Raw genomic sequence first — 20589 nt, 5'->3', positions numbered from 1 at the left:
AGTACTTGGATGGGGAGACCGCCTGGGAATACCAGGTGCTGTAAGCCTTTTGGCTTCTCCAGGCGCATGCAGTTTGACTGCGTCAAATGCAAAGGCAGTCCCTGTTTGACTTTTTGGAACTGCTCCTTTGTCAGGACAAAGTTAAATGTATGAGGATCAAAGGCAACCATGACCTGGGACACCTTAGCAGATCCAGGATCAGCAAGATGGATCACAGGGTGATCAACAGATGTTTCAACAAAAGACATGCAGAGAGAAGAGAAGACAAGAGAGAAAAATGCTTACAGCACCTGGTATTCCCAAGCGGTCTCCCATCCAAGTACTAACCAGGCCCGACCCTGCTTGGCTTCCGAGTTCGGACGAGATCGGGCGTGTTCAGGGCGGTGTGGCCGTAAGCCACAGTCCCCGTGACAAATATGTGTTACATAGGTGCTGGAACCATACGTTGCCCCTATTTTACCAGAGAGTTGGCTTGAGAGGCTGATGTTGAGCCTGCACGTCGACTTCCCTGATGTGATTGTTCTCTGCAGCTGAAAATGGGACTCTCAGATAACTTAGTGTGTGTCTGTCAAGCTCCTCTGTTCTCTGTGTGTAGTTTGGTGTTCATGGTCATACAGAGAAACCAGGGAAGCTCAATCCCACGACGTGCTCATAAACTGCGTCTTTTCTAATGATTACAGTTCCATTTTAGAAGTCAGAATACAATGGCTCCCTGAAACTACCACCATGTACCGCTGGTTTTGTTATTTCACAAGAGTTGGGAAGAGTGCACCGTTCCCGGCGGCACTGCAGTACCGGGTCGATGCGTGGAGTGAGCGGAGCAAGCCCCTTTTTCAACCCCTGTGCCTAAAAATCCATTTAATATGTAGTCCTCATATAGAGGACGTATCAGATATTAAACTGATAAGAACAGATACTACACTTGATCTTAGCCAAAAGGCCGAGAAGCGATAACCCTCCACTGTTTCACGTCCGAGAGCCCTTCTTGGCACAATGCGCACTTGTGGCGGTGCTCTTTTGTTGCCTACAAAGCGTCACTTTGCACCTCCGCCCACCCGCTGCAGTGAGCACTCTTCAGCCGTTTCAGATGGTACAACTTTGCACTCCCGCCCGCTCCACTGAGCACCGTTCAAACAACAACAATTTAGCGCTCCAGGCTTTGAACATGGGCACGGTCTCAAGAAATAAGGTGACTCTACTCCGAGAAGTCACTTGGCACAGCAAGAAGATTTCCTTTGCACAGACAGAATGGGCTTCACCCGCAAAGGTAAAGCCTTCCAAAAATAGAAACAACTCATTAATGCTGCTCTCCACGGAAGTCTTTAGTAAAAGGCGAAAGACTTGTACGTTATGAAGAGAAACCAGAGTACGAGTATTTGACACTGCGGGAGCAGTGCATCAGGCTAGTTGGCATAGCCACCTTCCCCACGGTGAGCTTTGCTTGGTTGAGACGCTGGCTCCTCGGCCGACCAGGTAGGAACAATCGGGCCCTATTCAATGGCTGCTTTGTCTTTTACTCTGTGCAAAAGACTAGGGGTCTTGAGGCTTTGTTCTGACCGCTCATTGGGTGTAGAGGTTTTTTTCAAGCAATTCTCCCAGTCGGCCCAATCCCAGAGCCATCTCAAAGTGGAGTTCACTTTCACTCTCTTTTCGCAGACTAAAAGCCAGAGTTTTATCTCAGAAGCTAAGCAGAGTCGGGCCTGGTTAGTACTTGGATGGGGAGACCGCCTGGGAATACCAGGTGCTGTAAGCCTTTTGGCTTCTCCAGGCGCATGCAGTTTGACTGCGTCAAATGCAAAGGCAGTCCCTGTTTGACTTTTTGGAACTGCTCCTTTGTCAGGACAAAGTTAAATGTATGAGGATCAAAGGCAACCATGACCTGGGACATCTCAGCAGATCCAGGATCAGCAAGATGGATCACAGGGTGATCAACAGATGTTTCAACAAAAGACATGCAGAGAGAAGAGAAGACAAGAGAGAAAAATGCTTACAGCACCTGGTATTCCTAAGCGGTCTCCCATCCAAGTACTAACCAGGCCCGACCCTGCTTGGCTTCCGAGTTCGGACGAGATCGGGCGTGTTCAGGGCGGTGTGGCCGTAAGCCACAGTCCCCGTGACAAATATGTGTTACATAGGTGCTGGAACCATACGTTGCCCCTATTTTACCAGAGAGTTGGCTTGAGAGGCTGATGTTGAGCCTGCACGTCGACTTCCCTGATGTGATTGTTCTCTGCAGCTGAAAATGGGACTCTCAGATAACTTAGTGTGTGTCTGTCAAGCTCCTCTGTTCTCTGTGTGTAGTTTGGTGTTCATGGTCATACAGAGAAACCAGGGAAGCTCAATCCCACGACGTGCTCATAAACTGCGTCTTTTCTAAAGATTATAGTTCCATTTTAGAAGTCAGAATACAATGGCTCCCTGAAACTACCACCATGTACCGCTGGTTTTGTTATTTCACAAGAGTTGGGAAGAGTGCACCGTTCCCGGCGGCACTGCAGTACCGGGTCGATGCGTGGAGTGAACGGAGCAAGCCCCTTTTTCAACCCCTGTGCCTAAAAATCCATTTAATATGTAGTCCTCATATAGAGGACGTATCAGATATTAAACTGATAAGAACAGATTTTTTTTTTCTTTTGAAAAAATTTATTGACACTAATACATCACATTTTCATAAACACTTCATATTTAAGACATATGTTTTACCTATGAATAAAAACATCAATAAATAAGTGTAATCTGTATAACCACATTTAAAACAACAACAATAAAACAAGTTTTCCATGGGATATTACAGATAAGGTCAATGTTGTCTAAGGTAAAAGTTACATGTGAAGTAGTTCTCATGCGAGTAGCAGTTTGTATTGAGTGTCTTTAAAAAGGAGTGCATTAGTTAAAATGCTCTCTTCCAAGTCCATTTTTTGTGCAGGAGCGCAGTGAGTCCCTACCCAGGGAAACTCATTTCGCTCCCCCAAACAGTAGGTCTCTCGGGATCCTGTCGTGGTGTTCAGAGGAGATCCCCACCCTGTTGCTCCTTCCCACCTGCCTCACCCGGAGAGCCAGGCCGTCGCTGCTTTGACCTTTTTGTGTGTAGCTCCGGCTCCTTCATCCGAATGGGCACAGAGGCGATTCTTCCTTGTGGATGTGTCCTAGGCCCGCCGCCTGCAGCTCCGGCCGCTTGAGCCGCCGCTGCGGCCATCCGGATCACAGCCACGGGGGGGATCTGCATGCGCTTCCTCACCAGCAAGTTCCTGGAGGTCCACATGGCGTCTTTCATAGCGGCTAGGGTGAGCCACTGCTTGGCAAAGTCATTCTTTTTTATTTTTGTTTGGCTCACCCCATAGAGCACGAGTTGTGCTGTGAGGACCTCCCTTGCTGGCAAGTACGGGAATTGCAAGGAGCCGGCTGTTGCCCACTGGTCTGCAGCAGCGCTGCACTCCCAGAGCAGGTGCCTCACCGACTCGGGCGCGCCACAACCAGGTCGCGGGCAGGTTGAGATCGCTGACATGCCCCGGGAGTGCATAACGGACCTGACTGGGAGGATCTCATGAGCCACCATCCACGACAGGTCCCGGAGTCTGTTTGGGAGAGCGGAATGGTTGACGTTGCACCAAACTGTTGAGGGCTCGCCAAACGCGAGCCCACGCACTGGACTCACTGGTTCCCGCTCCTGCACAACAGAAATCAAAGAGCGGTGGTTTGTTAAAACATGCAACTCCTCTGCCTCCAAGTTAAAATGCTTTAAGAACGTCTGGATAAAAGCATAGGATGGTGGCAGGCTAAAAGACACAGGCACTTTTAGGTCGGTGGGTAAAATCTTCAGTCTTCTGAGGTAAGAACCCATCCAGAATCGTGTCATTGCTTTAGTTTTGGGGTTTCCGGATGGGTCTGTGGCCTGTAGGATGTGCAGTGTAGTGTATCTGCTTCCTAAAAACAAATAAAAATCAGGCACTCCTTTTCCTCCTTTCTCTTTTTGTTTCTTCATTACATCTCTCCTCAGTCTTTCCCACTTGGAGCCCCACAGAAAATAAAAAATGGCTCGGTCCAGGTCTAAAAGCACTTTTCTAGGTGGGATAAAAACAGAACTGATTAGTAAAAGCAAAGGTAAAATCACGGCTTTGATGATTAAAACCTTTCCTTCAATGGTCAGTCCTCTAAGTCCCCAGTATCCTAGTCTTTGCTTTACTTTCCCTACCACGTCTGGCCAGTTTGATGTCCCTCCCCCTTCCTTGTCAAAATTAATCCCCAGTATTTTCTGTTTGGTCTGGGTTATAGTCACGGGGAGTCCTGCAGTCTCAGTCGCTGTCCATGGCCCGTAAAATTGGGCTTGGGTCTTGTTTCTGTTTAGTTTTGCCCCAGAGGCCCGTCCATACCAGTCAGTCAAGTCCAGAGTCCTATTGATGGATATTAGGTCTGTACATAAAATGTTTACGTCGTCCATATATAAAACACACTTTGTCGATAGTCCCCCGCTCCCCGGGACTCTCACCCCATTGATTCGGTGGTCCCTTCTCAAGCTCTGTGCCAGTGGTTCCACACAGATGATGTAGAGGAGGGCAGATAACGGACAACCCTGACGGACACCGCAGTGGATGTTTACTGCTTTTGTCAGATGCCCGTTAACAAGGAATTTGCTGGTAATGCCCCGGTACAGCAGACCCACCCAAGCTATAAACCTTTCTGGGAACCCCATTTTTTGCAGTACCTGGAAAAGGTACTGGTGCGAGACCCGATCAAAGGCTTTCTCAAAGTCTAAATTTAGGACTGCTAGCCGAATGTTTCTGTCTCTCGCATAACAGATGGTGTCTCGGATCAGTACGAGGCTGTCGGTTATCTTCCTCCCCGGGATGGCACAGGCTTGATCCGGGTGAATCAGGTCTTCTAAAAACAAGGACATACGTGAAGCTAAAAGTTTACTAAAAAGTTTACAGTCAAAGTTTAAAAGTGTAATCGGTCTCCAATTCTTCAAGTCAGTCTTGTCTTTTTTTTTGTGAAGAAGAGTCACTATCCCTGCTCTAAAACTGTCAGGAAGTCGCTCAAGTTGCTCAAATTCCATAAAAACAGTAAACAAGTCAGGTGCTAAAATATCCCAAAAGGTCAAATAAAATTCCAAGGGAAGTCCATCTTGTCCTGGGGACTTCCCTTTCTTAAAATTTGTAAAACATTTATTTAACTCTGAAATTGTAAAATCTTGGGTTAAAAGCACACTGTCTTTTACTGTTTTTTCTATGAAATTTAAAACTTCTGTCATGGTGTCCATTTCAACAGGTTTTTGTTCGTACAATTCACGATAAAATTGTTCAACAGCTTGTTTAATTTCTTCCATTGAATCAACTGTGCACCCGTTTTCTTTTGTTAGCTTTAAAATGGCCCCCCCTTTATTCACAATTTTCTTAAAAAAATACCTTGTGCACTTCTCTCCTTCCTCTATTTCTCGTTCCCTGCTTCTTAAAATGACACCCTTACTTTTAATATCTGCTAAAATCGACATCTCTGTTTTCACTTGTTTTATTTCATCATTAAAATCCATCCCTTGTTGGTTTAATTTAAAATAGCGCTGTAGTCGCTTCTGCAGTCCCATCATGCATCTGTTTTCCCTATTCTTTTTTCTCCTACCTGCCTGTCTAAAGAAAGTCTGGGTCTTTTCCTTCACCATTTCCCACCAGTGTGCACGTGTATCGTAAAAGTCTTGAAGGGTCTGCCACTCGTGGTACTGCTCCCGGTACTGACTAACTATTTCATTTTCTTTTAAAAGGGAGCAGTTTAGTTTCCACAGACCACTTCCGGAAGTCACACCCGAAGAGAGTGATAGGGTGCAGGAAAGCATTAGGTGATCGGAAAAGAAAACGGGGGTCAATCTAGCATCGGTTGGTGGGCAGTCCCGTGTAAAAAGGTAGTCTATACGAGAGGCTCTGGTGCCATCACCACTGAACCAGGTGAAGCCCTCCTCTCTGGGATGCATGGTTTTAAAACAGTCCTGAAGTTTAAAATCCTTGCATATGCCCTGTAATAAAACCGATGTTTTGTCAACTTTAAAAAATTCCCCTGCTCTTTTTCTGTCACTCCTGCTTAAAATACAGTTAAAATCACCCCCTAAAACTAGTGGTGCCCTACCTAGCATGTGGGACTGCAGGTCTTCTAAAAGGTCATACCGGTCATTTTTTTCGTTAAAGCCATAAATATTTAAGAGGTTAAAATCTTGTCCCATAAAAGTCAAATGTGCTAAAAGTGCCCGTCCGTCTCTCACCACAGTGCTGCCCTTCACCAGAACCTGAGGGTTTTTGATCAAAATGGCCACTCCATCATTTTTGTTTTGGTTGGATCCACTCCACAATGATGTCTGTGGCCACATCTCCTCCCACTGTCTGTAGTGCTTTAAAAACGGTAGGCCGCATTCCTGTATTAAAAGAACATCTGACTTAAAAGAACTAAGAAAGGATAAAACACTCTGGGCTCTAACTTTCGACTTTACACTTCTCACATTAATAGTTGAGAGAGTGAGTGTCATGAGTATGGTTAAAAACAACAGGTATGACATCTTAAAAGACTAAATGAGGGTTAAAACATTTAAAATGTCTTAAAAGCAGTTATGTAATTTCTTGTGAAAGGAGCTCTTCCTTCACTTCTACAGGTGAGAGGCGAGGGTGTTGAGCTCTATTCCCCGGTCGGACTCTGGGGGTTGGCCTCTGTTGCAAGGTTTTGTTAAACTTTGAGTCTCTAGGGGTTGATTGCAGAACTACATTTAAAAAAGAGACCTCATTTGGTGAATTGGAGGGGAAGACTCTGGGCTCCTCCACAGATGAACTGTCTGAGGTAGTCCCAGCTCTTCCCCTCTTCTCTGAGACTATAGGAGAATCAGAGGACAATTCTGATGCAAGCCTCTTTGTTTGCTGGGCATCTGGGAGGGAGGCATCCTCGCTATCATCCTGTGATTGGACTTCTTCACATTCTGAACTAGCTCCGCCTTCTGCCTGCACCACCTCCTCCTCCTCCTCCTCCTCCTCCTCCTCCTCTCCAGAACTCTCCATTGGTGGGGGTGTAGCAGGCCCCTCCCCCTCCTCGGCCTCACCTGACTGCTGTCCACCATTCAGGGATTTTGGCGGGAAGTTTGAATTTTCCAGCCCAGCTGTTTCAAGTAGCTCGTTAACTGCCTCGGTCTGCTAGTGATGGCGAAATGAGGCTTTGTGAACCAATGAGGCTTTCCAGCCCAAAGGTTCGCCAAAAGGTTCATTACCCGAAGCCTCATTGAAACGGTCTCTCTAGTGACACCTGCTGTGCAAAATGAATATATGACAGACTAAATTAACCCTGAGTTAGAGCATCCTGCAATATAAAATAAACAATTGTTGTCACTGTGTCTCAATGAAAATAAATGTGTGAAAACTGCATATATGGAAGTATTATTGAGTGCTATGGTGTTGATCACTCAAATGAAATATATCAATGATGTACACTGACTACAGTGCTTATGGAACTGGGAGTATGAAAGTGCTTATGGGACCGGGAGTCAGGAATAAACTGTAACAGAGCAGTATGGGCAACAAGACAAATATAAGTTATTGGTTTTTATTTTAAAAAATGTGTGTCAATAACGTTGCGGTTTAATATGCCCAGAAGAAAAAAGAGCGACAACAACTACCGATAACTATGTTCTTCTCTCGAAAAAACACACCTTCACCGCGGGCTTCAGAAGAAAAAAAATGCTGAGTCAGGAATGCAGCGGCTCAGTCAGAAGAGCAATGAAATACACGCGAGTCACTATTTGTCCTACTGTAGCCTACTTTGTATTTTTTTTTCATAATCATTTTTCATTTTCTCCCGTTCTAATCCAATGACTCGGGTCGCGGTGCTGATCTCCGCAATTTGAAGCCTTCAGTTCGTATTGATTCAAATTATTATTTTACAGTAGGCCTACAGTAGTTATTTGTAAAAAAAAATAAAGGTTACTACTTCACGGATTTTGCCTATCACGGATTCTTTTTGGAACGTAACCCCCGCGAAAAACGAGGGTTCATATCCTATATAACTATTCTAACACTATTCTAATAATAATAGCTGATATGACTGATATAATAACTGAACTTAACCACTAACTCTGATACAACCAACGCACACTCTACCTCTCACCAATACCAAACGCCAACTCAAAACCCTCGAAGTGCCGCAAGGTTCAAACCCTTTTTATGCGATAGTGACGCTCAAAATGAATCAGTGACGTGTACACTGAATCCGAGGCCTCGTTTGTCATCAGTCACGTGATTTTTATGGAAACGATACAAGCCTCGAACCAACGCTTCATCTGGCTCGCCCCTTTTTGCTCGACACATGCTTCGAGGCCTCGCTTCAAACGCCACATCACTACGGTCTGCCCTCCATTTCCTTCCCGCGTTTTTTTGGATTTCAATTTGTTGGCAAAGGATTTTGGGCAATCTCTGAAGAGGTGGTTTGATTCTCCACAGAGATTGCACTTTCTGCCATTTGTACACTCTTCGAAGGTGTGACCGATTCCTCTACATTTGCCACAAAACACCTTCGTGCAGGCCTCCACCAGGTGCCCGTGCTCCCCACATTTGCGGCAGAGTTTGGGCTGTCCCTGGTAGTGGATGTAGCCTCTGTTTTCTCCCAAGACAATCATTGATGGGAGATGTCTCAGGCCCTGGAAGCCCTGGGGGTCTTGCCATTGTTGGATGGGGACCCTCCAGGCGCAGTTCCAGATGCCGTCAACATCCCTCACCTTCATTGCCTGGCCTTTCACAGTGCAGAATCTTCCCAACCATATACAGATATCTTCTGCGTTCACCATTTCATTGAACATTCTGACAATTACTGTCTTCAGAGTATTGTCAGTAAGTTTCTCAACAGTAAACGCAGAAAACTGGGCTTGCACATTACCAAATCTTGTCCAAAACTCCTGCAGCAAAGCTGCAGTGCGAAAACTTATGTCAAAACCCTTGTTAAAAGGCAGTGACAAGATACAGTTCACATCATCTGGCTTAAAGTTTAAAGTCTTTTGTATTAGCTTCCGGGAGAAGTCCAATCTTGACATCTCTATAAGCTTTCCTTCTTTTTCTTTAAATAAAAATCTAGCGCTGTGGTGCCTCCTCATGCCAGCATAGTTAGCCGACATGATGGAGGCACCACAAACAGTTTTTAAATAAAATGCTTAAAAGAACAATAATAAATATCACACTAAAAACCTAATAAAAGAGTAAAAAGTGGATAAAAAGGTACTAAAAGGGCTACTTACCTTCCTCTAAAAAAACGGAACACCAACACCGACCCTGTTTCAGCTGAAACTCGTTCAAAAAACAAAAACCTGAAAAAAAAGGGGGTAATAAAGGAAAATTTAAATACAGAGAACTCCAACTACAAAAGACTTGGAATACTTTGATCGAACACAAAAAGGAACCTCCAAAGCGAGAAAATTTAATGCCGAAAAGGCATAAAATAGTCCACCCAAAGGAGGCGATCGCAGTCTTAGCCAAAAGGCCGAGAAGCGATAACCCTCCACTGTTTCACGTCCGAGAGCCCTTCCTGGCACAATGCGCACTTGTGGCGGTGCTCTTTTGTTGCCTACAAAGCGTCACTTTGCACCTCCGCCCACCCGCTGCAGTGAGCACTCTTCAGCCGTTTCAGATGGTACAACTTTGCACTCCCGCCCGCTCCACTGAGCACCGTTCAAACAACAACAATTTAGCGCTCCAGGCTTTGAACATGGGCACGGTCTCAAGAAATAAGGTGACTCTACTCCGAGAAGTCACTTGGCACAGCAAGAAGATTTCCTTTGCACAGACAGAATGCACTGCATGAAAAGAGGGATTTGCGGATGTATGTGGCCCCTTACATGTCCGCATACGTTAAGCCCCTGCATTTGCGGTGGTAAAAGTGAAAACTTGGCCCAAATTGTCGCAAATTGACCTGGCAACTGCTCCCCCATGCCCCCCTCCCCTCCCCTACTTAGGAGAGCCTTTAATATGTAAATGACAGTGATCAGGTCAGGAGCTGCCACAGTCATTTTCAAGTGGGGTGGGGTGAGGTGAGGTGGGGGGTGGGCAGGCCTGTTTCTACACGTTCACTATCACCTCCAACTCCAGCCAAGTTTGTTGCTGTGTTGTCTTGAAAAAGAAGAGGTGCACGCTGTCTGCTGGTGACAGGTGATGCATATCTGTTTTTTTTTCTCCCAAACACCTCTTTTGTAACCGCTTTTTGTGGGCAAAATTCAAGGATTCAAGGTTTCAAAGGTTTATTGTCATGTGTGCAGTTAGAAACGTGTTTCCCTGAACAATGAAATTATTTTCTTTGTTGCCCGCACTGGATGTCCAAATGTATAATAATAAAGATAAGATAAAGATAAAATAAGCATGCAACAGCAATATTCTAAAAGGTTTCTTAAATAAAATAGAAATATAGAAATAAAAATATAGAAATCTGGCCTGTATACATAATGTGCAGTAGTGCGCTCAGTGTTTTATTGTGTATGGCTTAATTCGGTGTCACAATGGTCACAATATCGCCGAGGTCTTTTCTTTGTCCTTGCAGAGTCCATTTTTGTGTCAAAACAGTGCAAATTGCCAGCTGTGGTCAGACAACATTAAATAGCAAAAGGACGGGAGGTTGTCTCGCGAGTATTCCGTGTAATGACGTATACGCATATGATTGGTGGAGCTTAACGGCTCGCATAAGCTCTCGTTCAATCACGTATGAGAAACATTGTGTCGTGCAGTGTAAACAAAAAGTTTAAGGAGCAGATCTGGCGGCAGAAAGACAGACAGAAAGGCAGACAGAGTCCCGTACTGTGAAAACTGCCCTGGTTTGTGCAATACAATGGCTGGAAGACGACTAGCTTTCAACTCCCCAGCAACTCTCTGCGGGTCTACAGGTTTGTGTGTTTTTTTCTACTTGCACATGACCATTTGATTGTTTAATTTTAGTCTTGTTGACACTGTACAGCACTTGGGACAGTTCTCGCTGATTTTAAATGTGCTGTATATTAAACTTACTTACTCACTTGCTTACAGGCAGATAAAATGAAAGTCTTGTTGAATGCTATGACCGGGATGTCTCGTATGGTGGCCAGCACTGTGGATATGGTCGTGGAGAGGGTGCTGGGGGGAATCGACCAGAGATTCGCTAGGTTGGAGGTAAGATGGCCGTCGAGAACGGACTGAAGTTACATTCCAGAGAAGTTGAAGAGCGCAAGAGAAGGCGGATACAGAATCCGAAAATCGCGGTAAGAGTAGGTTATTGACTGTGGCTTTAGGCTAAACTCAACTTAATTGTGTCCATCACGTGAAAACCAGTGTGAGTTGCTTTATTTAAAAAAATGAATTTCGTGTTTTCAATTTATAGGAAGCAGTTCGCCGCCTGCATAACTCACCGTGGCATTATAATCCAGGTCAAGGGTAAGAATAAGTGAATGTTCTCCCAATATCTAGTTGAGTTGGACCCGATGTTACGTTAATGCAGTTTTTTTTATTAACCATAGGCCTTTTGTTTTTACAGGCTACTGTCACCTCACAATATGGATGTAACGAGTCGCTTGAAGGAGGCGGTGTCAAACAGTCCGAACTTCAGAGAGGCAGACGGGGACACTATCGAGGGTGAGCGGCGCTGGCTTTTACCACGGCTGGCACTGACACTTTTAAGCACTGGTCATTTTATTCATTCCTCTTGTTTGTTTTTTTCAGCTGCGTGACGGACCTGTGTGCTGTGCTACAGGCGCGTCTTGAAGCCAACCCGAAATACTCCCAGTCTCACCACAGAAGAGTGAAAGAGAGTAAGAACATATACGCTGTCAATATGACTTTTGTTACTTTATAGACAAGTTGTCAATATGCTGTGCATGGATTATTTATTGGTTATTCCAACAGCTCCCAGAAGCCAGCTTCTGATCCAGGATGAGGACGTCTGACAACTCCTGCAGACCCTGCAGGGACCGGAGTGATGCGAAGAATGCGGATTCCAAACGGCGGCGTTTAGGCTTATTGTGTATATTGTAGGCTACAGCAGTGTGTGTATATAGTTTTCAATTCTTTATTATCAACATGGTTCTTATTACAATGTAAGCTATGTACATTGTGTGGTGTGGCAATAAAAGCGCTTTAAAAAAAAAAAAGTTTCCTTTTTCATTCTCAATAGAATCACGTCATTCATGCCTGCATTAGCCTAGTCATAGTGCAGCTTATAAGAATGACGTGAATATATGAAGTACACAAACATCCCAGGAATATTAGTAATCATAATCACAATTATTAATCATAATTACTGAATGATATGCCCATATAAAGTATGCATATATTAACCTTATTGGCCAATGGGCGGACAGCTTTACAGGAGCTTTTTTATGTAATCACGTGCCTTTTTCGTCCAATACCAGTGAGGCCAGTGAGAGGTCCAGGCACTCTCACAGCGGGGTGCTAATCGCTGGGCCATTAGCACCCCGCTGTGAGAGCCCGCCGCGAGTCGGGTTCGTTTCCGACGATTTTCGGGCTCAACAAACTTAAAGTTTGTCTGCCTGCAAGCGCCCAGGTGCGTCCGAAAATTAGGCAAATTCGCGGAAGTTCACTGCCGTCCACAGTGACACAAATCCCTCTTTTCGTGCAGTGATGGGCTTCACCCGCAAAGGTAAAGCCTTCCAAAAATAGAAACAACTCATTAATGCTGCTCTCCACGGAAGTCTTTAGTAAAAGGCGAAAGACTTGTACGTTATGAAGAGAAACCAGAGTACGAGTATTTGACACTGCGGGAGCAGTGCATCAGGCTAGTTGGCATAGCCACCTTCCCCACGGTGAGCTTTGCTTGGTTGAGACGCTGGCTCCTCGGCCGACCAGGTAGGAACAATCGGGCCCTATTCAATGGCTGCTTTGTCTTTTACTCTGTGCAAAAGACTAGGGGTCTTGAGGCTTTGTTCTGACCGCTCATTGGGTGTAGAGGTTTTTTTCAAGCAATTCTCCCAGTCGGCCCAATCCCAGAGCCATCTCAAAGTGGAGTTCACTTTCACTCTCTTTTCGCAGACTAAAAGCCAGAGTTTTATCTCAGAAGCTAAGCAGAGTCGGGCCTGGTTAGTACTTGGATGGGGAGACCGCCTGGGAATACCAGGTGCTGTAAGCCTTTTGGCTTCTCCAGGCGCATGCAGTTTGACTGCGTCAAATGCAAAGGCAGTCCCTGTTTGACTTTTTGGAACTGCTCCTTTGTCAGGACAAAGTTAAATGTATGAGGATCAAAGGCAACCATGACCTGGGACACCTTAGCAGATCCAGGATCAGCAAGATGGATCACAGGGTGATCAACAGATGTTTCAACAAAAGACATGCAGAGAGAAGAGAAGAGAGAAAAATGCTTACAGCACCTGGTATTCCCAAGCGGTCTCCCATCCAAGTACTAACCAGGCCCGACCCTGCTTGGCTTCCGAGTTCGGACGAGATCGGGCGTGTTCAGGGCGGTGTGGCCGTAAGCCACAGTCCCCGTGACAAATATGTGTTACATAGGTGCTGGAACCATACGTTGCCCCTATTTTACCAGAGAGTTGGCTTGAGAGGCTGATGTTGAGCCTGCACGTCGACTTCCCTGATGTGATTGTTCTCTGCAGCTGAAAATGGGACTCTCAGATAACTTAGTGTGTGTCTGTCAAGCTCCTCTGTTCTCTGTGTGTAGTTTGGTGTTCATGGTCATACAGAGAAACCAGGGAAGCTCAATCCCACGACGTGCTCATAAACTGCGTCTTTTCTAAAGATTATAGTTCCATTTTAGAAGTCAGAATACAATGGCTCCCTGAAACTACCACCATGTACCGCTGGTTTTGTTATTTCACAAGAGTTGGGAAGAGTGCACCGTTCCCGGCGGCACTGCAGTACCGGGTCGATGCGTGGAGTGAACGGGCAAGCCCCTTTTTCAACCCCTGTGCCTAAAAATCCATTTAATATGTAGTCCTCATATAGAGGACGTATCAGATATTAAACTGATAAGAACAGATACTACACTTGATCTTAGCCAAAAGGCCGAGAAGCGATAACCCTCCACTGTTTCACGTCCGAGAGCCCTTCCTGGCACAATGCGCACTTGTGGCGGTGCTCTTTTGTTGCCTACAAAGCGTCACTTTGCACCTCCGCCCACCCGCTGCAGTGAGCACTCTTCAGCCGTTTCAGATGGTACAACTTTGCACTCCCGCCCGCTCCACTGAGCACCGTTCAAACAACAACAATTTAGCGCTCCAGGCTTTGAACATGGGCACGGTCTCAAGAAATAAGGTGACTCTACTCCGAGAAGTCACTTGGCACAGCAAGAAGATTTCCTTTGCACAGACAGAATGGGCTTCACCCGCAAAGGTAAAGCCTTCCAAAAATAGAAACAACTCATTAATGCTGCTCTCCACGGAAGTCTTTAGTAAAAGGCGAAAGACTTGTACGTTATGAAGAGAAACCAGAGTACGAGTATTTGACACTGCGGGAGCAGTGCATCAGGCTAGTTGGCATAGCCACCTTCCCCACGGTGAGCTTTGCTTGGTTGAGACGCTGGCTCCTCGGCCGACCAGGTAGGAACAATCGGGCCCTATTCAATGGCTGCTTTGTCTTTTACTCTGTGCAAAAGACTAGGGGTCTTGAGGCTTTGTTCTGACCGCTCATTGGGTGTAGAGGTTTTTTTCAAGCAATTCTCCCAGTCGGCCCAATCCCAGAGCCATCTCAAAGTGGAGTTCACTTTCACTCTCTTTTCGCAGACTAAAAGCCAGAGTTTTATCTCAGAAGCTAAGCAGAGTCGGGCCTGGTTAGTACTTGGATGGGGAGACCGCCTGGGAATACCAGGTGCTGTAAGCCTTTTGGCTTCTCCAGGCGCATGCAGTTTGACTGCGTCAAATGCAAAGGCAGTCCCTGTTTGACTTTTTGGAACTGCTCCTTTGTCAGGACAAAGTTAAATGTATGAGGATCAAAGGCAACCATGACCTGGGACACCTTAGCAGATCCAGGATCAGCAAGATGGATCACAGGGTGATCAACAGATGTTTCAACAAAAGACATGCAGAGAGAAGAGAAGAGAAGAGAGAAAAATGCTTACAGCACCTGGTATTCCCAAGCGGTCTCCCATCCAAGTACTAACCAGGCCCGACCCTGCTTGGCTTCCGAGTTCGGACGAGATCGGGCGTGTTCAGGGCGGTGTGGCCGTAAGCCACAGTCCCCGTGACAAATATGTGTTACATAGGTGCTGGAACCATACGTTGCCCCTATTTTACCAGAGAGTTGGCTTGAGAGGCTGATGTTGAGCCTGCACGTCGACTTCCCTGATGTGATTGTTCTCTGCAGCTGAAAATGGGACTCTCAGATAACTTAGTGTGTGTCTGTCAAGCTCCTCTGTTCTCTGTGTGTAGTTTGGTGTTCATGGTCATACAGAGAAACCAGGGAAGCTCAATCCCACGACGTGCTCATAAACTGCGTCTTTTCTAAAGATTATAGTTCCATTTTAGAAGTCAGAATACAATGGCTCCCTGAAACTACCACCATGTACCGCTGGTTTTGTTATTTCACAAGAGTTGGGAAGAGTGCACCGTTCCCGGCGGCACTGCAGTACCGGGTCGATGCGTGGAGTGAACGGAGCAAGCCCCTTTTTCAACCCCTGTGCCTAAAAATCCATTTAATATGTAGTCCTCATATAGAGGACGTATCAGATATTAAACTGATAAGAACAGATACTACACTTGATCTTAGCCAAAAGGCCGAGAAGCGATAACCCTCCACTGTTTCACGTCCGAGAGCCCTTCCTGGCACAATGCGCACTTGTGGCGGTGCTCTTTTGTTGCCTACAAAGCGTCACTTTGCACCTCCGCCCACCCGCTGCAGTGAGCACTCTTCAGCCGTTTCAGATGGTACAACTTTGCACTCCCGCCCGCTCCACTGAGCACCGTTCAAACAACAACAATTTAGCGCTCCAGGCTTTGAACATGGGCACGGTCTCAAGAAATAAGGTGATTCTACTCCGAGAAGTCACTTGGCACAGCAAGAAGCTTTCCTTTGCACAGACAGAATGGGCTTCACCCGCAAAGGTAAAGCCTTCCAAAAATAGAAACAACTCATTAATGCTGCTCTCCACGGAAGTCTTTAGTAAAAGGCGAAAGACTTGTACGTTATGAAGAGAAACCAGAGTACGAGTATTTGACACTGCGGGAGCAGTGCATCAGGCTAGTTGGCATAGCCACCTTCCCCACGGTGAGCTTTGCTTGGTTGAGACGCTGGCTCCTCGGCCGACCAGGTAGGAACAATCGGGCCCTATTCAATGGCTGCTTTGTCTTTTACTCTGTGCAAAAGACTAGGGGTCTTGAGGCTTTGTTCTGACCGCTCATTGGGTGTAGAGGTTTTTTTCAAGCAATTCTCCCAGTCGGCCCAATCCCAGAGCCATCTCAAAGTGGAGTTCACTTTCACTCTCTTTTCGCAGACTAAAAGCCAGAGTTTTATCTCAGAAGCTAAGCAGAGTCGGGCCTGGTTAGTACTTGGATGGGGAGACCGCCTGGGAATACCAGGTGCTGTAAGCCTTTTGGCTTCTCCAGGCGCATGCAGTTTGACTGCGTCAAATGCAAAGGCAGTCCCTGTTTGACTTTTTGGAACTGCTCCTTTGTCAGGACAAAGTTAAATGTATGAGGATCAAAGGCAACCATGACCTGGGACACCTTAGCAGATCCAGGATCAGCAAGATGGATCACAGGGTGATCAACAGATGTTTCAACAAAAGACATGCAGAGAGAAGAGAAGAGAAGAGAAGAGAGAAAAATGCTTACAGCACCTGGTATTCCCAAGCGGTCTCCCATCCAAGTACTAACCAGGCCCTACCCTGCTTGGCTTCCGAGTTCGGACGAGATCGGGCGTGTTCAGGGCGGTGTGGCCGTAAGCCACAGTCCCCGTGACAAATATGTGTTACATAGGTGCTGGAACCATACGTTGCCCCTATTTTACCAGAGAGTTGGCTTGAGAGGCTGATGTTGAGCCTGCACATCGACTTCCCTGATGTGATTGTTCTCTGCAGCTGAAAATGGGACTCTCAGATAACTTAGTGTGTGTCTGTCAAGCTCCTCTGTTCTCTGTGTGTAGTTTGGTGTTCATGGTCATACAGAGAAACCAGGGAAGCTCAATCCCACGACGTGCTCATAAACTGCGTCTTTTCTAAAGATTATAGTTCCATTTTAGAAGTCAGAATACAATGGCTCCCTGAAACTACCACCATGTACCGCTGGTTTTGTTATTTCACAAGAGTTGGGAAGAGTGCACCGTTCCCGGCGGCACTGCAGTACCGGGTCGATGCGTGGAGTGAACGGAGCAAGCCCCTTTTTCAACCCCTGTGCCTAAAAATCCATTTAATATGTAGTCCTCATATAGAGGACGTATCAGATATTAAACTGATAAGAACAGATACTACACTTGATCTTAGCCAAAAGGCCGAGAAGCGATAACCCTCCACTGTTTCACGTCCGAGAGCCCTTCCTGGCACAATGCGCACTTGTGGCGGTGCTCTTTTGTTGCCTACAAAGCGTCACTTTGCACCTCCGCCCACCCGCTGCAGTGAGCACTCTTCAGCCGTTTCAGATGGTACAACTTTGCACTCCCGCCCGCTCCACTGAGCACCGTTCAAACAACAACAATTTAGCGCTCCAGGCTTTGAACATGGGCACGGTCTCAAGAAATAAGGTGACTCTACTCCGAGAAGTCACTTGGCACAGCAAGAAGATTTCCTTTGCACAGACAGAATGGGCTTCACCCGCAAAGGTAAAGCCTTCCAAAAATAGAAACAACTCATTAATGCTGCTCTCCACGGAAGTCTTTAGTAAAAGGCGAAAGACTTGTACGTTATGAAGAGAAACCAGAGTACGAGTATTTGACACTGCGGGAGCAGTGCATCAGGCTAGTTGGCATAGCCACCTTCCCCACGGTGAGCTTTGCTTGGTTGAGACGCTGGCTCCTCGGCCGACCAGGTAGGAACAATCGGGCCCTATTCAATGGCTGCTTTGTCTTTTACTCTGTGCAAAAGACTAGGGGTCTTGAGGCTTTGTTCTGACCGCTCATTGGGTGTAGAGGTTTTTTTCAAGCAATTCTCCCAGTCGGCCCAATCCCAGAGCCATCTCAAAGTGGAGTTCACTTTCACTCTCTTTTCGCAGACTAAAAGCCAGAGTTTTATCTCAGAAGCTAAGCAGAGTCGGGCCTGGTTAGTACTTGGATGGGGAGACCGCCTGGGAATACCAGGTGCTGTAAGCCTTTTGGCTTCTCCAGGCGCATGCAGTTTGACTGCGTCAAATGCAAAGGCAGTCCCTGTTTGACTTTTTGGAACTGCTCCTTTGTCAGGACAAAGTTAAATGTATGAGGATCAAAGGCAACCATGACCTGGGACACCTTAGCAGATCCAGGATCAGCAAGATGGATCACAGGGTGATCAACAGATGTTTCAACAAAAGACATGCAGAGAGAAGAGAAGAGAGAAAAATGCTTACAGCACCTGGTATTCCCAAGCGGTCTCCCATCCAAGTACTAACCAGGCCCGACCCTGCTTGGCTTCCGAGTTCGGACGAGATCGGGCGTGTTCAGGGCGGTGTGGCCGTAAGCCACAGTCCCCGTGACAAATATGTGTTACATAGGTGCTGGAACCATACGTTGCCCCTATTTTACCAGAGAGTTGGCTTGAGAGGCTGATGTTGAGCCTGCACGTCGACTTCCCTGATGTGATTGTTCTCTGCAGCTGAAAATGGGACTCTCAGATAACTTAGTGTGTGTCTGTCAAGCTCCTCTGTTCTCTGTGTGTAGTTTGGTGTTCATGGTCATACAGAGAAACCAGGGAAGCTCAATCCCACGACGTGCTCATAAACTGCGTCTTTTCTAAAGATTATAGTTCCATTTTAGAAGTCAGAATACAATGGCTCCCTGAAACTACCACCATGTACCGCTGGTTTTGTTATTTCACAAGAGTTGGGAAGAGTGCACCGTTCCCGGCGGCACTGCAGTACCGGGTCGATGCGTGGAGTGAACGGAGCAAGCCCCTTTTTCAACCCCTGTGCCTAAAAATCCATTTAATATGTAGTCCTCATATAGAGGACGTATCAGATATTAAACTGATAAGAACAGATACTACACTTGATCTTAGCCAAAAGGCCGAGAAGCGATAACCCTCCACTGTTTCACGTCCGAGAGCCCTTCCTGGCACAATGCGCACTTGTGGCGGTGCTCTTTTGTTGCCTACAAAGCGTCACTTTGCACCTCCGCCCACCCGCTGCAGTGAGCACTCTTCAGCCGTTTCAGATGGTACAACTTTGCACTCCCGCCCGCTCCACTGAGCACCGTTCAAACAACAACAATTTAGCGCTCCAGGCTTTGAACATGGGCACGGTCTCAAGAAATAAGGTGACTCTACTCCGAGAAGTCACTTGGCACAGCAAGAAGATTTCCTTTGCACAGACAGAATGGGCTTCACCCGCAAAGGTAAAGCCTTCCAAAAATAGAAACAACTCATTAATGCTGCTCTCCACGGAAGTCTTTAGTAAAAGGCGAAAGACTTGTACGTTATGAAGAGAAACCAGAGTACGAGTATTTGACACTGCGGGAGCAGTGCATCAGGCTAGTTGGCATAGCCACCTTCCCCACGGTGAGCTTTGCTTGGTTGAGACGCTGGCTCCTCGGCCGACCAGGTAGGAACAATCGGGCCCTATTCAATGGCTGCTTTGTCTTTTACTCTCTGCAAAAGACTAGGGGTCTTGAGGCTTTGTTCTGACCGCTCATTGGGTGTAGAGGTTTTTTTCAAGCAATTCTCCCAGTCGGCCCAATCCCAGAGCCATCTCAAAGTGGAGTTCACTTTCACTCTCTTTTCGCAGACTAAAAGCCAGAGTTTTATCTCAGAAGCTAAGCAGAGTCGGGCCTGGTTAGTACTTGGATGGGGAGACCGCCTGGGAATACCAGGTGCTGTAAGCCTTTTGGCTTCTCCAGGCGCATGCAGTTTGACTGCGTCAAATGCAAAGGCAGTCCCTGTTTGACTTTTTGGAACTGCTCCTTTGTCAGGACAAAGTTAAATGTATGAGGATCAAAGGCAACCATGACCTGGGACACCTTAGCAGATCCAGGATCAGCAAGATGGATCACAGGGTGATCAACAGATGTTTCAACAAAAGACATGCAGAGAGAAGAGAGAAAAATGCTTACAGCACCTGGTATTCCCAAGCGGTCTCCCATCCAAGTACTAACCAGGCCCTACCCTGCTTGGCTTCCGAGTTCGGACGAGATCGGGCGTGTTCAGGGCGGTGTGGCCGTAAGCCACAGTCCCCGTGACAAATATGTGTTACATAGGTGCTGGAACCATACGTTGCCCCTATTTTACCAGAGAGTTGGCTTGAGAGGCTGATGTTGAGCCTGCACGTCGACTTCCCTGATGTGATTGTTCTCTGCAGCTGAAAATGGGACTCTCAGATAACTTAGTGTGTGTCTGTCAAGCTCCTCTGTTCTCTGTGTGTAGTTTGGTGTTCATGGTCATACAGAGAAACCAGGGAAGCTCAATCCCACGACGTGCTCATAAACTGCGTCTTTTCTAAAGATTATAGTTCCATTTTAGAAGTCAGAATACAATGGCTCCCTGAAACTA

The 20589-nt window shown here is 46.5% G+C and overlaps 18 non-coding genes and 1 pseudogene across 18 annotated transcripts; all 19 read right to left on the bottom strand.

Annotated features, from left to right (window-relative positions):
- Nucleotides 1–278: 278 nt before the first annotated feature.
- Nucleotides 279–397, bottom strand: LOC142371541 (5S ribosomal RNA). Its single transcript, XR_012768062.1, has one exon. It is a non-coding gene; the product is annotated as a 5S ribosomal RNA (ribosomal RNA).
- Nucleotides 398–761: 364 nt separating this feature from the next.
- LOC142368666 (U2 spliceosomal RNA) lies at nt 762–952 on the bottom strand. The gene has a single exon (XR_012767405.1). It is a non-coding gene; the product is annotated as a U2 spliceosomal RNA (small nuclear RNA).
- A 305-nt stretch (nt 953–1257) lies between these two features.
- On the bottom strand, nt 1258–1370 carry LOC142373160 (U5 spliceosomal RNA). Its single transcript, XR_012768414.1, has one exon. It is a non-coding gene; the product is annotated as a U5 spliceosomal RNA (small nuclear RNA).
- A 614-nt stretch (nt 1371–1984) lies between these two features.
- Nucleotides 1985–2103, bottom strand: LOC142375271 (5S ribosomal RNA). The gene has a single exon (XR_012768914.1). It is a non-coding gene; the product is annotated as a 5S ribosomal RNA (ribosomal RNA).
- Nucleotides 2104–2467: 364 nt separating this feature from the next.
- On the bottom strand, nt 2468–2647 carry LOC142370337 (U2 spliceosomal RNA; annotated as a pseudogene).
- Nucleotides 2648–12611: 9964 nt separating this feature from the next.
- LOC142373155 (U5 spliceosomal RNA) lies at nt 12612–12724 on the bottom strand. The gene has a single exon (XR_012768412.1). It is a non-coding gene; the product is annotated as a U5 spliceosomal RNA (small nuclear RNA).
- A 609-nt stretch (nt 12725–13333) lies between these two features.
- LOC142371474 (5S ribosomal RNA) lies at nt 13334–13452 on the bottom strand. Its single transcript, XR_012768044.1, has one exon. It is a non-coding gene; the product is annotated as a 5S ribosomal RNA (ribosomal RNA).
- A 364-nt stretch (nt 13453–13816) lies between these two features.
- Nucleotides 13817–14006, bottom strand: LOC142369793 (U2 spliceosomal RNA). Its single transcript, XR_012767706.1, has one exon. It is a non-coding gene; the product is annotated as a U2 spliceosomal RNA (small nuclear RNA).
- Nucleotides 14007–14311: 305 nt separating this feature from the next.
- On the bottom strand, nt 14312–14424 carry LOC142373152 (U5 spliceosomal RNA). Its single transcript, XR_012768411.1, has one exon. It is a non-coding gene; the product is annotated as a U5 spliceosomal RNA (small nuclear RNA).
- A 614-nt stretch (nt 14425–15038) lies between these two features.
- On the bottom strand, nt 15039–15157 carry LOC142371408 (5S ribosomal RNA). The gene has a single exon (XR_012768029.1). It is a non-coding gene; the product is annotated as a 5S ribosomal RNA (ribosomal RNA).
- Nucleotides 15158–15521: 364 nt separating this feature from the next.
- On the bottom strand, nt 15522–15712 carry LOC142367724 (U2 spliceosomal RNA). The gene has a single exon (XR_012767162.1). It is a non-coding gene; the product is annotated as a U2 spliceosomal RNA (small nuclear RNA).
- A 305-nt stretch (nt 15713–16017) lies between these two features.
- LOC142373150 (U5 spliceosomal RNA) lies at nt 16018–16130 on the bottom strand. Its single transcript, XR_012768410.1, has one exon. It is a non-coding gene; the product is annotated as a U5 spliceosomal RNA (small nuclear RNA).
- A 619-nt stretch (nt 16131–16749) lies between these two features.
- On the bottom strand, nt 16750–16868 carry LOC142375193 (5S ribosomal RNA). The gene has a single exon (XR_012768895.1). It is a non-coding gene; the product is annotated as a 5S ribosomal RNA (ribosomal RNA).
- Nucleotides 16869–17232: 364 nt separating this feature from the next.
- LOC142367716 (U2 spliceosomal RNA) lies at nt 17233–17423 on the bottom strand. The gene has a single exon (XR_012767161.1). It is a non-coding gene; the product is annotated as a U2 spliceosomal RNA (small nuclear RNA).
- A 305-nt stretch (nt 17424–17728) lies between these two features.
- On the bottom strand, nt 17729–17841 carry LOC142373138 (U5 spliceosomal RNA). Its single transcript, XR_012768408.1, has one exon. It is a non-coding gene; the product is annotated as a U5 spliceosomal RNA (small nuclear RNA).
- Nucleotides 17842–18450: 609 nt separating this feature from the next.
- LOC142371338 (5S ribosomal RNA) lies at nt 18451–18569 on the bottom strand. Its single transcript, XR_012768014.1, has one exon. It is a non-coding gene; the product is annotated as a 5S ribosomal RNA (ribosomal RNA).
- A 364-nt stretch (nt 18570–18933) lies between these two features.
- Nucleotides 18934–19124, bottom strand: LOC142367711 (U2 spliceosomal RNA). The gene has a single exon (XR_012767157.1). It is a non-coding gene; the product is annotated as a U2 spliceosomal RNA (small nuclear RNA).
- A 305-nt stretch (nt 19125–19429) lies between these two features.
- On the bottom strand, nt 19430–19542 carry LOC142373133 (U5 spliceosomal RNA). The gene has a single exon (XR_012768406.1). It is a non-coding gene; the product is annotated as a U5 spliceosomal RNA (small nuclear RNA).
- Nucleotides 19543–20146: 604 nt separating this feature from the next.
- On the bottom strand, nt 20147–20265 carry LOC142375133 (5S ribosomal RNA). Its single transcript, XR_012768883.1, has one exon. It is a non-coding gene; the product is annotated as a 5S ribosomal RNA (ribosomal RNA).
- Between the last annotated feature and the right edge of the window lie 324 nt (nt 20266–20589).

This window comes from Odontesthes bonariensis, chromosome 2 (genome assembly GCF_027942865.1).
Source record: "Odontesthes bonariensis isolate fOdoBon6 chromosome 2, fOdoBon6.hap1, whole genome shotgun sequence".
NCBI lineage: Eukaryota > Metazoa > Chordata > Actinopteri > Atheriniformes > Atherinopsidae > Odontesthes > Odontesthes bonariensis.
The sequence above is the reverse complement of the archived record's forward strand: the minus strand, read 5'-3'. Positions and strand labels throughout refer to the sequence as shown.